Below are 12,226 nucleotides of genomic sequence, written 5' to 3' on the forward strand. Positions count from 1 at the left end.
ACCCAGAGATAATTTTGGTCAATTGTTAAATAGAAAAATAAAAATGAGTGGCCAACCAGTACACCTCTTTCTCCTTAGGCCTTTTTATAAGATGGTCCTGGACACTAAAAAAAAACACCAGCAGGAAAGAGGACGTATGGCATCCTTTTGAACAATAGAGTACAGGTACGGCATTGATTTTACAAAACCAGAGATAATTTAGGTCAAATGAGAAATAGAAAATAAAAATGAGTGGACACCCAGTACACCTCTTTCACCTTAGGCCTTTTTATAAGAGTGTCCAGGATCCTCAAACAAAATACCAGCAGGAAAGAGAACATATGGCATACTTTGGAACAATAGAGTACTGGTACAGCATTGATTTGTGAAACCCACAGATAATTGTTTGTAAAAGTGAAATAGCACCAAAAACCATGCTTGGACTCCCATGCTAGGTCGTTCACTTTCAGCTTTTTTATAAGAGGGTCCAGCACCCTCAACAGAAACAACTGCAGGAAACACCACCACATATGCCATCCTTTTGCACAAGCGAGTACAGGTATGGCATCCATTTTAGAAACCCAAAGATAATTGAGAGGAACCAGCAACATTTTTATAAAAAACTGGATGGGGCAACCATTACTACAGGTCGTTCTCCTTCAGCCTTTTTATATCATGGGCCACGACCCGCAACAGGCACAACAGCATGAAACAAAACATATGCCACCCTTTTGCACAATAGAGTACAGGTATGTCATAGATGGAACACGGAGATAATTTAGATCAACCAAGAGACGGATAAAGATGCTTGGTCAGTCCTACTCTTTCAAATTTGTTGCATTTTGCGTTCAATTGAATGGTCCACCGGATATGAGTGGTGTGTAAAGTTGTACAATTCGTAACAGTTTAATCACTAGTGTTATGTGCCTTATTTTTTTTATTTGAGTTTTGTACCCACAGAGATGCAGCAGAGGCCAGAAAAATTAGGAATGTACAAATGACTGAAACATTGGGGTATTGTTGGAGCAACTGCTGTAGCAGCGGCCAGAAAAATCGATGTTTGTAAAACATTTATAAAGTGCCCTAAAAGCTTGTGGCTTGAACACTAGTTGTTGGCGGATAAGTCAAGCAAGTCCTCCATCTTTATAACCAAAAAAAAGAGGCCAGCCTGTGTACCAGTTGTAGCCCAAGGCAGCTCATATCATCATCAGTAGTTTTTTATTCAAATGTATCGCCCAATGTCAGTCCCTTCGGGATCCAGCCCTCATTCATTTTTATAAAAGTGAGATAGTCAAGGCTTTTTTGACCTAGGCGACTTCTCTTCTCAGTGACAAAACCTCCTGCTGCACTAAAAGTCCTTTCGGACAGGACACTTGAAGCGGGGCAGGCCAGAAGTTCCATTGCAAATTGGGATAGCTCAGGCCACAAGTCCAGCCTGCACACCCAGTAGTCAAGGGGTCCATCGCTCCTGAGAGTGTCGAGATCCGCAGTTAAAGCTAGGTAGTCTGCTACCTGTCGGTTGAGTCTTTCTCTAAGGCTGGATCCCGAAAGGCTCTGATGGTGCATGGGAGTTAAAAAGGTACGCATGTCCTCCATCAACAAGACGTCAGGAAAGCGCCCGGTCCTTGCCGCCGTGGTCGTGGGAGGAGGAGGATTAATTTAATCTCTTCCCCTGTTACATTCCCGTGGTGCTGTGACATCACCCTTATACGCTGTATAAAGCATAGTTTTTAATTTATTATGAAAATGCTCCATCCTTTCCGACTTGCGGGAATTTGGTAACATTTCAGGCACTTTATGCTTATACCGGGGGTCGAGGAGCGTGGACACCCAGTACAGGTCGTTCTCCTTCAGCTTTTTTATACGAGGGTCCCTCAACAGGCACGACAGCATGAAAGAACCCATTTGAACAAGGTTGGATGCTGAGCTAATCATGTCGCGTTCCTCCTCCTCACTGATCTCACTGATGGTATCTTCTTCCCCCCAGCCACGTACAACACCACGGGTACCAGAGAGGTGACAACAACGAGCACCCTGGGATGACTGTTGTGCTCGGTCTTCCTCCTCCTCATCCTCCCCAAAGCCACATTCCTCCTCTGACTCCTCTTCCTCACAATCCTCTTCCTGCGTTGCCGCAGGTCCAGCAAGCAATGCTGATTCGGCTGTTTGTGGGGGTGATGGACACCACAACTCTTCCTCTTCACGCTCATCTACTGCCTGATCCAGCACTCTTCGCAGGGCACGCTCCAGGAAGAAAACAAATGGTATGATGTCGCTGATGGTGCCTTCGGTGCGACTGACAAGCTTTGTCACCTCCTCAAAAGGACGCATGAGCCTACAGGCATTGCGCATGAGCGTCCAGTAATTTGGCAAAAATATCCCCAGCTCCCCAGAGGCTGTCCTAGCACCCCGGTCATACAAATACTCATTAACAGCTTTTTCTTGTTGGAGCTGGCGGTCAAACATTAGGAGTGTTGGATTCCACCGTGTCGGGCTGTCGCAAATCAAGCGCCTCACTGGCAGGTTGTTTCAACGCTGGATATCAGACAAGTGCGCCATGGCCGTGTAGGAACGCCTGAAATGGCCACACACCTTCCTGGCCTGCTTCAGGACGTCCTGTAAGCCTGGGTACTTATGGACAAATCGTTGTACAATCAGATTACACACATGTGCCATGCACGGCACATGTGTCAACTTGCCCAATTTCAATGCCGCCACCAAATTACTTCCATTGTCAGAAACAACCTTGCCAATCTCCAGTTGGTGCGGAGTCAGCCACTGATCCACCTGTGCGTTCAGGGCGGTCAGGAGTGCTGGTGCGGTGTGACTCTCCACTTTCAGGCAAGTCAACCCCAAGACGGCGTGACACTGCCGTACCCGGGATGTAGCATAGTACCTGGGGAGCTGGGGGGGTGCCATAGATGTGGAGCAAGACGCAGAAGTTGAAGAGGACTCAGCCGAGGAAGAGGTTATGGAAGAGGATGGAGTAGGAGGAGTAGAGGAGGTAGCAGCAGGCCTGCCTGCAAGTCGTGGCGGTGTCACCAACTCTTCTGCAGAGCCACGCATTCCATGCTTGTCAGAAGTCAGCAGGTTTACCCAATGCACAGTGTAGGTGATATACCTGCCCTGACCATGCTTTGCAGACCAGCTATCCGTGGTCATATGGACCCTTGCCCCAACGCTGTGTGCCAGACATGCCATAACTTCCTTTCTCACAACAGAGTACAGGTTTGGGATTGCCTTTTGTGAAAAGAAATTTCTGCCAGGTACCTTCCACTGCGGTGTCCCAATAGATACAAATTTTTTGAAAGCATCAGACTCCACCAGCTTGTATGGTAAAAGCTGGCGGGCTAAGAGTTCAGACAAGCCAGCTGTCAGACGCCGGGCAAGGGGGTGACTTTGAGAAATTGGCTTCTTACGCTCAAACATGTCCTTGACAGACACCTGATTGTGGGCAGATGACCAGGAACTGCTACGTAAGAGAGACTGAGTGGAGGATGGTTGAGAGGGGGCAAGGAGGACAGCACTGGTTGACGTGGCTGAAGATGCTGGAGCAGGAGGAGGAGGGCGGCTTTCACTTTGTGTGCTGCTTCTACTCTTCCCATCGGCCTTTGTGATGGGAGACCATGTGCCTTCGCAAAGCAGTTGTACCTAGGTGGCTGTTGGACTTCCCACGACTCAGTTTCTTTTGGCACAGGTTGCAAATGGCATCGCTGTTGTCAGAGGCAGACACACAAAAAAAATGCCACACTGCTGAGTTCTGCGATGACGGCATTCTGGTGGTGGCAACAGCATGCGTTGATGGGCGTCGGCGGGCTGTCTGGCTGACCCCTGGTGACGATGCATGCTGTCTGACTGTGCCACTAGCTCCTTGAGACGACCTCCCCGTGCTTCCAAATCGTCTCCTCCTCCTCCTCCTCCTCTCTGTCTCCCCATCTGAACTTTCCCCCTCTTCTTCTTCTCTTCTAGCAGGCACCCACGTGACATCCACCGACACATCATCATCAACCGCTTCACTTGTATCTGAAACATCAAGAAAGGAAGCAGCAGCGGGTACAACATCACCATCATCATCACACCGTACCTCCATGTCGGTAATGCTGCCTGACTGAGACTGATCACTATTATCTACATCCTCTGTCAATTATGGTTGCGCATCACTCATTTCTTCAAAATGATGTGTCAATAACTCCTGTGACAGATCAAGTGAAGCGGCTGTGGTGCTAGTGTTGGTGGTGGCGACAGGCGGCGGAGTGTCACTGGTCACTTGAGACCTGCCCAAAGCACAGCTGGACTTAGATGGTGCGTCAAGGTTAGGAGGACTAGCAGCGGAAGCTGAAGAAGATTGGGTTTCCTGTGTTAGCCATTCAACTAGGTCCTCCTCAGAAGTTTTTGCATCCCCCCTGGCACCCGGCGTCTGAACAATGTGCAAATTTGTAGGGTCTAAAGGAATCACAGCACCACGACCACGACCACGGAACCTGCGGGGTGGCCTGCCTCTGACTGTCATTTTTTTTAAATGGACACTAACAATACTATTACACCAATTGAGTGGTGGCACTGTGAAAGTGGGCACAGTATACGCTGTGAGACTGACAACAACAAAAAAGACAGATGTTTTAAAAATCACAAATTGTTAATTTTTTTAAATATTACTAGTACTGTGGCAACAAATATGATTGTTTGGCACTATTTGGCAAATGAGCCTGTCTGGCACACACGCTGGGAGAAAGGAAACTGCAATTCAATGGCACTAGGAGACTGAAGAATCACAGTCAAAACAGTTATGATTAACAAAAATTCCAATCCTGTTACAATAAATATGAGTGGTGGCACTAATTAGCTAGTTGGGACTGGCACACAGGCAGGCAGGCAGGAGGAAAATGCAATTCAAGGGCACTAGTAGACTGCAGATTGACAGTCAAAACAGTGTTGATTGACAAATTTTGCAATACTGTTAAAAGAAATATGATTTCTAGCACTAATTGGATAGTTGGGCCTGGCACACAGGCTGGCAGGCAGTAGAAAAGTGCAATTCAATGGCACAAGCAAAATGAGGATTAAGATCAACCATCAAGATTTTTTTTATTTAAATTAGTAACTATACTGTTACAACAATTAGGATTGGTGTAAATAGTTGGCAAGACGGCCTGGCACAAAAGGATGGCAGGCAGGAGGGAGATGCAATTCAAGGACACTTGGAGACTGATTACTGACAGTCTAAACAGTGATGATTGACAATTTTTGCAATACTGTTAACAGAAATATGATTGCTGACAACAATTGGCTAGGTGGGGGCCTGGCTCACAGCAGGCTGCAAGGCAGGAGGAAAGTGCGTTTCAATGGCACCAGCAAACTGATGATTCAAATCACAGCAACTATTACCAAAAATTTTAATTTTTAATTATTAGAATACTGTCACAACAAATATGATTGGTGTAAATATTTTTTAAGTAGGCCTGGCACACAGGCTTGGAAGGCTGTAGAAAAGTGCAATTCAAAGGCACGAGCAAACTGAGGGTTAAGATCATCAACAATAAAGATTTTTTTAATTTTAATTAGTAACTATACTGTGACAAAAAATTAGGATTGGTGTAAATAGTTGGCAAGACGGCCTGGCACAAAAGGATGGCAGGCAGGAGGGAGATGCAATTCAAGGACACTAGGAGACTGATTACTGACAGTCTAAACAGTGATGATTGACAATTTTTGCAATACTGTTAACAGAAATATGATTGCTGACAACAATTGGCTAGGTGGGGGCCTGGCTCACAGCAGGCTGCAAGGCAGGAGGAAAGTGCTTTTCAATGGCACCAGCAAACTGACGATTCAAATCACAGCAACTATTACCAAAAATTTTAATTTTTAATTATTAGAATACTGTCACAACAAATATGATTGGTGTAAATATTTTTTAAGTAGGCCTGGCACACAGGCTTGGAAGGCTGTAGAAAAGTGCAATTCAAAGGCACGAGCAAACTGAGGGTTAAGATCATCAACAATAAAGATTTTTTTAATTTTAATTAGTAACTATACTGTGACAAAAAATTAGGATTGGTGTAAATAGTTGGCAAGACGGCCTGGCACAAAAGGATGGCAGGCAGGAGGGAGATGCAATTCAAGGACACTAGGAGACTGATTACTGACAGTCTAAACAGTGATGATTGACAATTTTTGCAATACTGTTAACAGAAATATGATTGCTGACAACAATTGGCTAGGTGGGGGCCTGGCTCACAGCAGGCTGCAAGGCTGGAGGAAAGTGCGTTTCAATGGCACCAGCAAACTGACGATTCAAATCACAGCAACTATTACCAAAAATTTTAATTTTTAATTATTAGAATACTGTCCCAACAAATATGATTGGTGTAAATATTTTTTAAGTAGGCCTGGCACACAGGCTTGGAAGGCTGTAGAAAACTGCAATTCAAAGGCACAAGCAAACTGAGGGTTAAGATCATCAACAATAAATATTTTTTTAATTTTAATTAGTAACTATACTGTGACAAAAAATTAGGATTGGTGTAAATAGTTGGCAAGACGGCCTGGCACAAAAGGATGGCAGGCAGGAGGGAGATGCAATTCAAGGACACTAGGAGACTGATTACTGACAGTCTAAACAGTGATGATTGTCAATTTTTGCAATACTGTTAACAGAAATATGATTGCTGACAACAATTGGCTAGGTGGGGGCCTGGCTCACAGCAGGCTGCAAGGCAGGAGGAAAGTGCGTTTCAATGGCACCAGCAAACTGACGATTCAAATCACAGCAACTATTACCAAAAATTTTAATTTTTAATTATTAGAATACTGTCACAACAAATATGATTGGTGTAAATATTTTTTAAGTAGGCCTGGCACACAGGCTTGGAAGGCTGTAGAAAAGTGCAATTCAAAGGCACGAGCAAACTGAGGGTTAAGATCATCAACAATAAAGATTTTTTTAATTTTAATTAGTAACTATACTGTGACAAAAAATTAGGATTGGTGTAAATAGTTGGCAAGACGGCCTGGCACAAAAGGATGGCAGGCAGGAGGGAGATGCAATTCAAGGACACTAGGAGACTGATTACTGACAGTCTAAACAGTGATGATTGACAATTTTTGCAATACTGTTAACAGAAATATGATTGCTGACAACAATTGGCTAGGTGGGGGCCTGGCTCACAGCAGGCTGCAAGGCAGGAGGAAAGTGCGTTTCAATGGCACCAGCAAACTGACGATTCAAATCACAGCAACTATTACCAAAAAATTTAATTTTTAATTATTAGAATACTGTCACAACAAATATGATTGGTGTAAATATTTTTTAAGTAGGCCTGGCACACAGGCTTGGAAGGCTGTAGAAAACTGCAATTCAAAGGCACAAGCAAACTGAGGGTTAAGATCATCAACAATAAAGATTTTTTTAATTATAATTAGTAACTATACTGTGACAAAAAATTAGGATTGGTGTAAATAGTTGGCAAGACAGCCTGGCACAAAAGGATGGCAGGCAGGAGGGAGATGCAATTCAAGGACACTAGGAGACTGATTACTGACAGTCTAAACAGTGATGATTGTCAATTTTTGCAATACTGTTAACAGAAATATGATTGCTGACAACAATTGGCTAGGTGGGGGCCTGGCTCACAGCAGGCTGCAAGGCAGGAGGAAAGTGCGTTTCATTGGCACCAGCAAACTGACGATTCAAATCACAGCAACTATTAACAAAAATTTTAATTTTTAATTATTAGAATACTGTCACAACAAATATGATTGGTGTAAATATTTTTTAAGTAGGCCTGGCACACAGGCTTGGAAGGCTGTAGAAAAGTACAATTCAAAGGCACGAGCAAACTGAGGGTTAAGATCATCAACAATAAAGATTTTTTTAATTTTAATTAGTAACTATACTTTGACAAAAAATTAGGATTGGTGTAAATAGTTGGCAAGACGGCCTGGCACAAAAGGATGGCAGGCAGGAGGGAGATGCAATTCAAGGACACTAGGAGACTGATTACTGACAGTCTAAACAGTGATGATAGACAATTTTTGCAATACTGTTAACAGAAATATGATTGCTGACAACAATTGGCTAGGTGGGGGCCTGGCTCACAGCAGGCTGCAAGGCAGGAGGAAAGTGCGTTTCAATGGCACCAGCAAACTGACGATTCAAATCACAGCAACTATTACCAAAAATTTTAATTTTTAATTATTAGAATACTGTCACAACAAATATGATTGGTGTAAATATTTTTTAAGTAGGCCTGGCACACAGGCTTGGAAGGCTGTAGAAAAGTGCAATTCAAAGGCACGAGCAAACTGAGGGTTAAGATCATCAACAATAAAGATTTTTTTAATTTTAATTAGTAACTATACTGTGACAAAAAATTAGGATTGGTGTAAATAGTTGGCAAGACGGCCTGGCACAAAAGGATGGCAGGCAGGAGGGAGATGCAATTCAAGGACACTAGGAGACTGATTACTGACAGTCTAAACAGTGATGATTGTCAATTTTTGCAATACTGTTAACAGAAATATGATTGCTGACAACAATTGGCTAGGTGGGGGCCTGGCTCACAGCAGGCTGCAAGGCAGGAGGAAAGTGCGTTTCAATGGCACCAGCAAACTGATGATTCAAATCACAGCAACTATTACCAAAAATTTTAATTTTTAATTATTAGAATACTGTCACAACAAATATGATTGGTGTAAATATTTTTTAAGTAGGCCTGGCACACAGGCTTGGAAGGCTGTATAAAAGTGCAATTCAAAGGCACGAGCAAACTGAGGGTTAAGATCATCAACAATAAAGATTTTTTTAATTTTAATTAGTAACTATACTGTGACAAAAAATTAGGATTGGTGTAAATAGTTGGCAAGACGGCCTGGCACAAAAGGATGGCAGGCAGGAGGGAGATGCAATTCAAGGACACTAGGAGACTGATTACTGACAGTCTAAACAGTGATGATTGACAATTTTTGCAATACTGTTAACAGAAATATGATTGCTGACAACAATTGGCTAGGTGGGGGCCTGGCTCACAGCAGGCTGCAAGGCAGGAGGAAAGTGCGTTTCAATGGCACCAGCAAACTGACGATTCAAATCACAGCAACTATTACCAAAAAATTTAATTTTTAATTATTAGAATACTGTCACAACAAATATGATTGGTGTAAATATTTTTTAAGTAGGCCTGGCACACAGGCTTGGAAGGCTGTAGAAAACTGCAATTCAAAGGCACAAGCAAACTGAGGGTTAAGATCATCAACAATAAAGATTTTTTTAATTTTAATTAGTAACTATACTTTGACAAAAAATTAGGATTGGTGTAAATAGTTGGCAAGACGGCCTGGCACAAAAGGATGGCAGGCAGGAGGGAGATGCAATTCAAGGACACTAGGAGACTGATTACTGACAGTCTAAACAGTGATGATAGACAATTTTTGCAATACTGTTAACAGAAATATGATTGCTGACAACAATTGGCTAGGTGGGGGCCTGGCTCACAGCAGGCTGCAAGGCAGGAGGAAAGTGCGTTTCAATGGCACCAGCAAACTGACGATTCAAATCACAGCAACTATTACCAAAAATTTTAATTTTTAATTATTAGAATACTGTCACAACAAATATGATTGGTGTAAATATTTTTAAGTAGGCCTGGCACACAGGCTTGGAAGGCTGTAGAAAAGTGCAATTCAAAGGCACGAGCAAACTGAGGGTTAAGATCATCAACAATAAAGATTTTTTTAATTTTAATTAGTAACTATAATGTGACAAAAAATTAGGATTGGTGTAAATAGTTGGCAAGACGGCCTGGCACAAAAGGATGGCAGGCAGGAGGGAGATGCAATTCAAGGACACTAGGAGACTGATTACGGACAGTCTAAACAGTGATGATTGACAATTTTTGCAATACTGTTAACAGAAATATGATTGCTGACAACAATTGGCTAGGTGGGGGCCTGGCTCACAGCAGGCTGCAAGGCAGGAGGAAAGTGCGTTTCAATGGCACCAGCAAACTGACGATTCAAATCACAGCAACTATTACCAAAAATTTTAATTTTTAATTATTAGAATACTGTCACAACAAATATGATTGGTGTAAATATTTTTTAAGTAGGCCTGGCACACAGGCTTGGAAGGCTGTAGAAAACTGCAATTCAAAGGCACAAGCAAACTGAGGGTTAAGATCATCAACAATAAAGATTTTTTTAATTATAATTAGTAACTATACTGTGACAAAAAATTAGGATTGGTGTAAATAGTTGGCAAGACAGCCTGGCACAAAAGGATGGCAGGCAGGAGGGAGATGCAATTCAAGGACACTAGGAGACTGATTACTGACAGTCTAAACAGTGATGATTGTCAATTTTTGCAATACTGTTAACAGAAATATGATTGCTGACAACAATTGGCTAGGTGGGGGCCTGGCTCACAGCAGGCTGCAAGGCAGGAGGAAAGTGCGTTTCATTGGCACCAGCAAACTGACGATTCAAATCACAGCAACTATTAACAAAAATTTTAATTTTTAATTATTAGAATACTGTCACAACAAATATGATTGGTGTAAATATTTTTTAAGTAGGCCTGGCACACAGGCTTGGAAGGCTGTAGAAAAGTGCAATTCAAAGGCACGAGCAAACTGAGGGTTAAGATCATCAACAATAAAGATTTTTTTAATTTTAATTAGTAACTATACTGTGACAAAAAATTAGGATTGGTGTAAATAGTTGGCAAGACGGCCTGGCACAAAAGGATGGCAGGCAGGAGGGAGATGCAATTCAAGGACACTAAGAGACTGATTACTGACAGTCTAAACAGTGATGATAGACAATTTTTGCAATACTGTTAACAGAAATATGATTGCTGACAACAATTGGCTAGGTGGGGGCCTGGCTCACAGCAGGCTGCAAGGCAGGAGGAAAGTGCGTTTCAATGGCACCAGCAAACTGACGATTCAAATCACAGCAACTATTACCAAAAATTTTAATTTTTAATTATTAGAATACTGTCACAACAAATATGATTGGTGTAAATATTTTTTAAGTAGGCCTGGCACACAGGCTTGGAAGGCTGTAGAAAAGTGCAATTCAAAGGCACGAGCAAACTGAGGGTTAAGATTATCAACAATAAAGATTTTTTTAATTTTAATTAGTAACTATACTGTGACAAAAAATTAGGATTGGTGTAAATAGTTGGCAAGACGGCCTGGCACAAAAGGATGGCAGGCAGGAGGGAGATGCAATTCAAGGACACTAGGAGACTGATTACTGACAGTCTAAACAGTGATGATTGACAATTTTTGCAATACTGTTAACAGAAATATGATTGCTGACAACAATTGGCTAGGTGGGGGCCTGGCTCACAGCAGGCTGCAAGGCAGGAGGAAAGTGCGTTTCAATGGCACCAGCAAACTGACGATTCAAATCACAGCAACTATTACCGAAAAATTTTAATTTTTAATTATTAGAATACTGTCACAACAAATATGATTGGTGTAAATATTTTTTAAGTAGGCCTGGCACACAGGCTTGGAAGGCTGTAGAAAACTGCAATTCAAAGGCACAAGCAAACTGAGGGTTAAGATCAACACTAAAATTTTTTTTTATTTAAATTAATAACTATACTGTCTGACTGTGACAACAATTATGATTGGTGTAAATAGTTGGCTAGACGGCCTGGCACAAAAGGCTGGCAGTGGCAGGCAGGAGGTAAATGAAATTCAATGGCACTAGGAGACTGAATATTTGCAGTCCAAAAAATTATGTTTTTTTTTATTTTTATTACTGTTACAAGAATTGTGATTGGTGCCACTAATTGGCTACTTGGGCCTGGCAGACAGGCTGGCAGATATGAGTCGTGGATGGTAGGTAGGGCAGTAATTTAACACAGTATGCTGTGTAAGTGACAAAAACACAGGACTGATAGAAAATTAAGTTACATTACACTAGCAAAATATTTTAAAATTTTAGATTTTAATATTAAAATTATGTTAAGAAGTGCAATGCACATATGACTCTATGAGTGGTCGCACTGGCTGGCTGCTACGTAGGGCAGCAATTATAACAACAGTATGCTGTGTAAGTCAGATAGACAGTTAGACACAGGCCTGATAGAAAATACAATTAGATTACACTAGCATAATGATTTAAAGACTTTTTTTTGGAAATTTTAAGAAAAAGGTTAAGCACATACATATGAGTCGTGGCTGATAGCCTTGGAAGGGCAGCTATGAAAAACATTAGGCTATGTATGTCGGAT

The sequence above is a fragment of the Bombina bombina genome, chromosome 6 (assembly GCF_027579735.1).
Source record: "Bombina bombina isolate aBomBom1 chromosome 6, aBomBom1.pri, whole genome shotgun sequence".
NCBI lineage: Eukaryota > Metazoa > Chordata > Amphibia > Anura > Bombinatoridae > Bombina > Bombina bombina.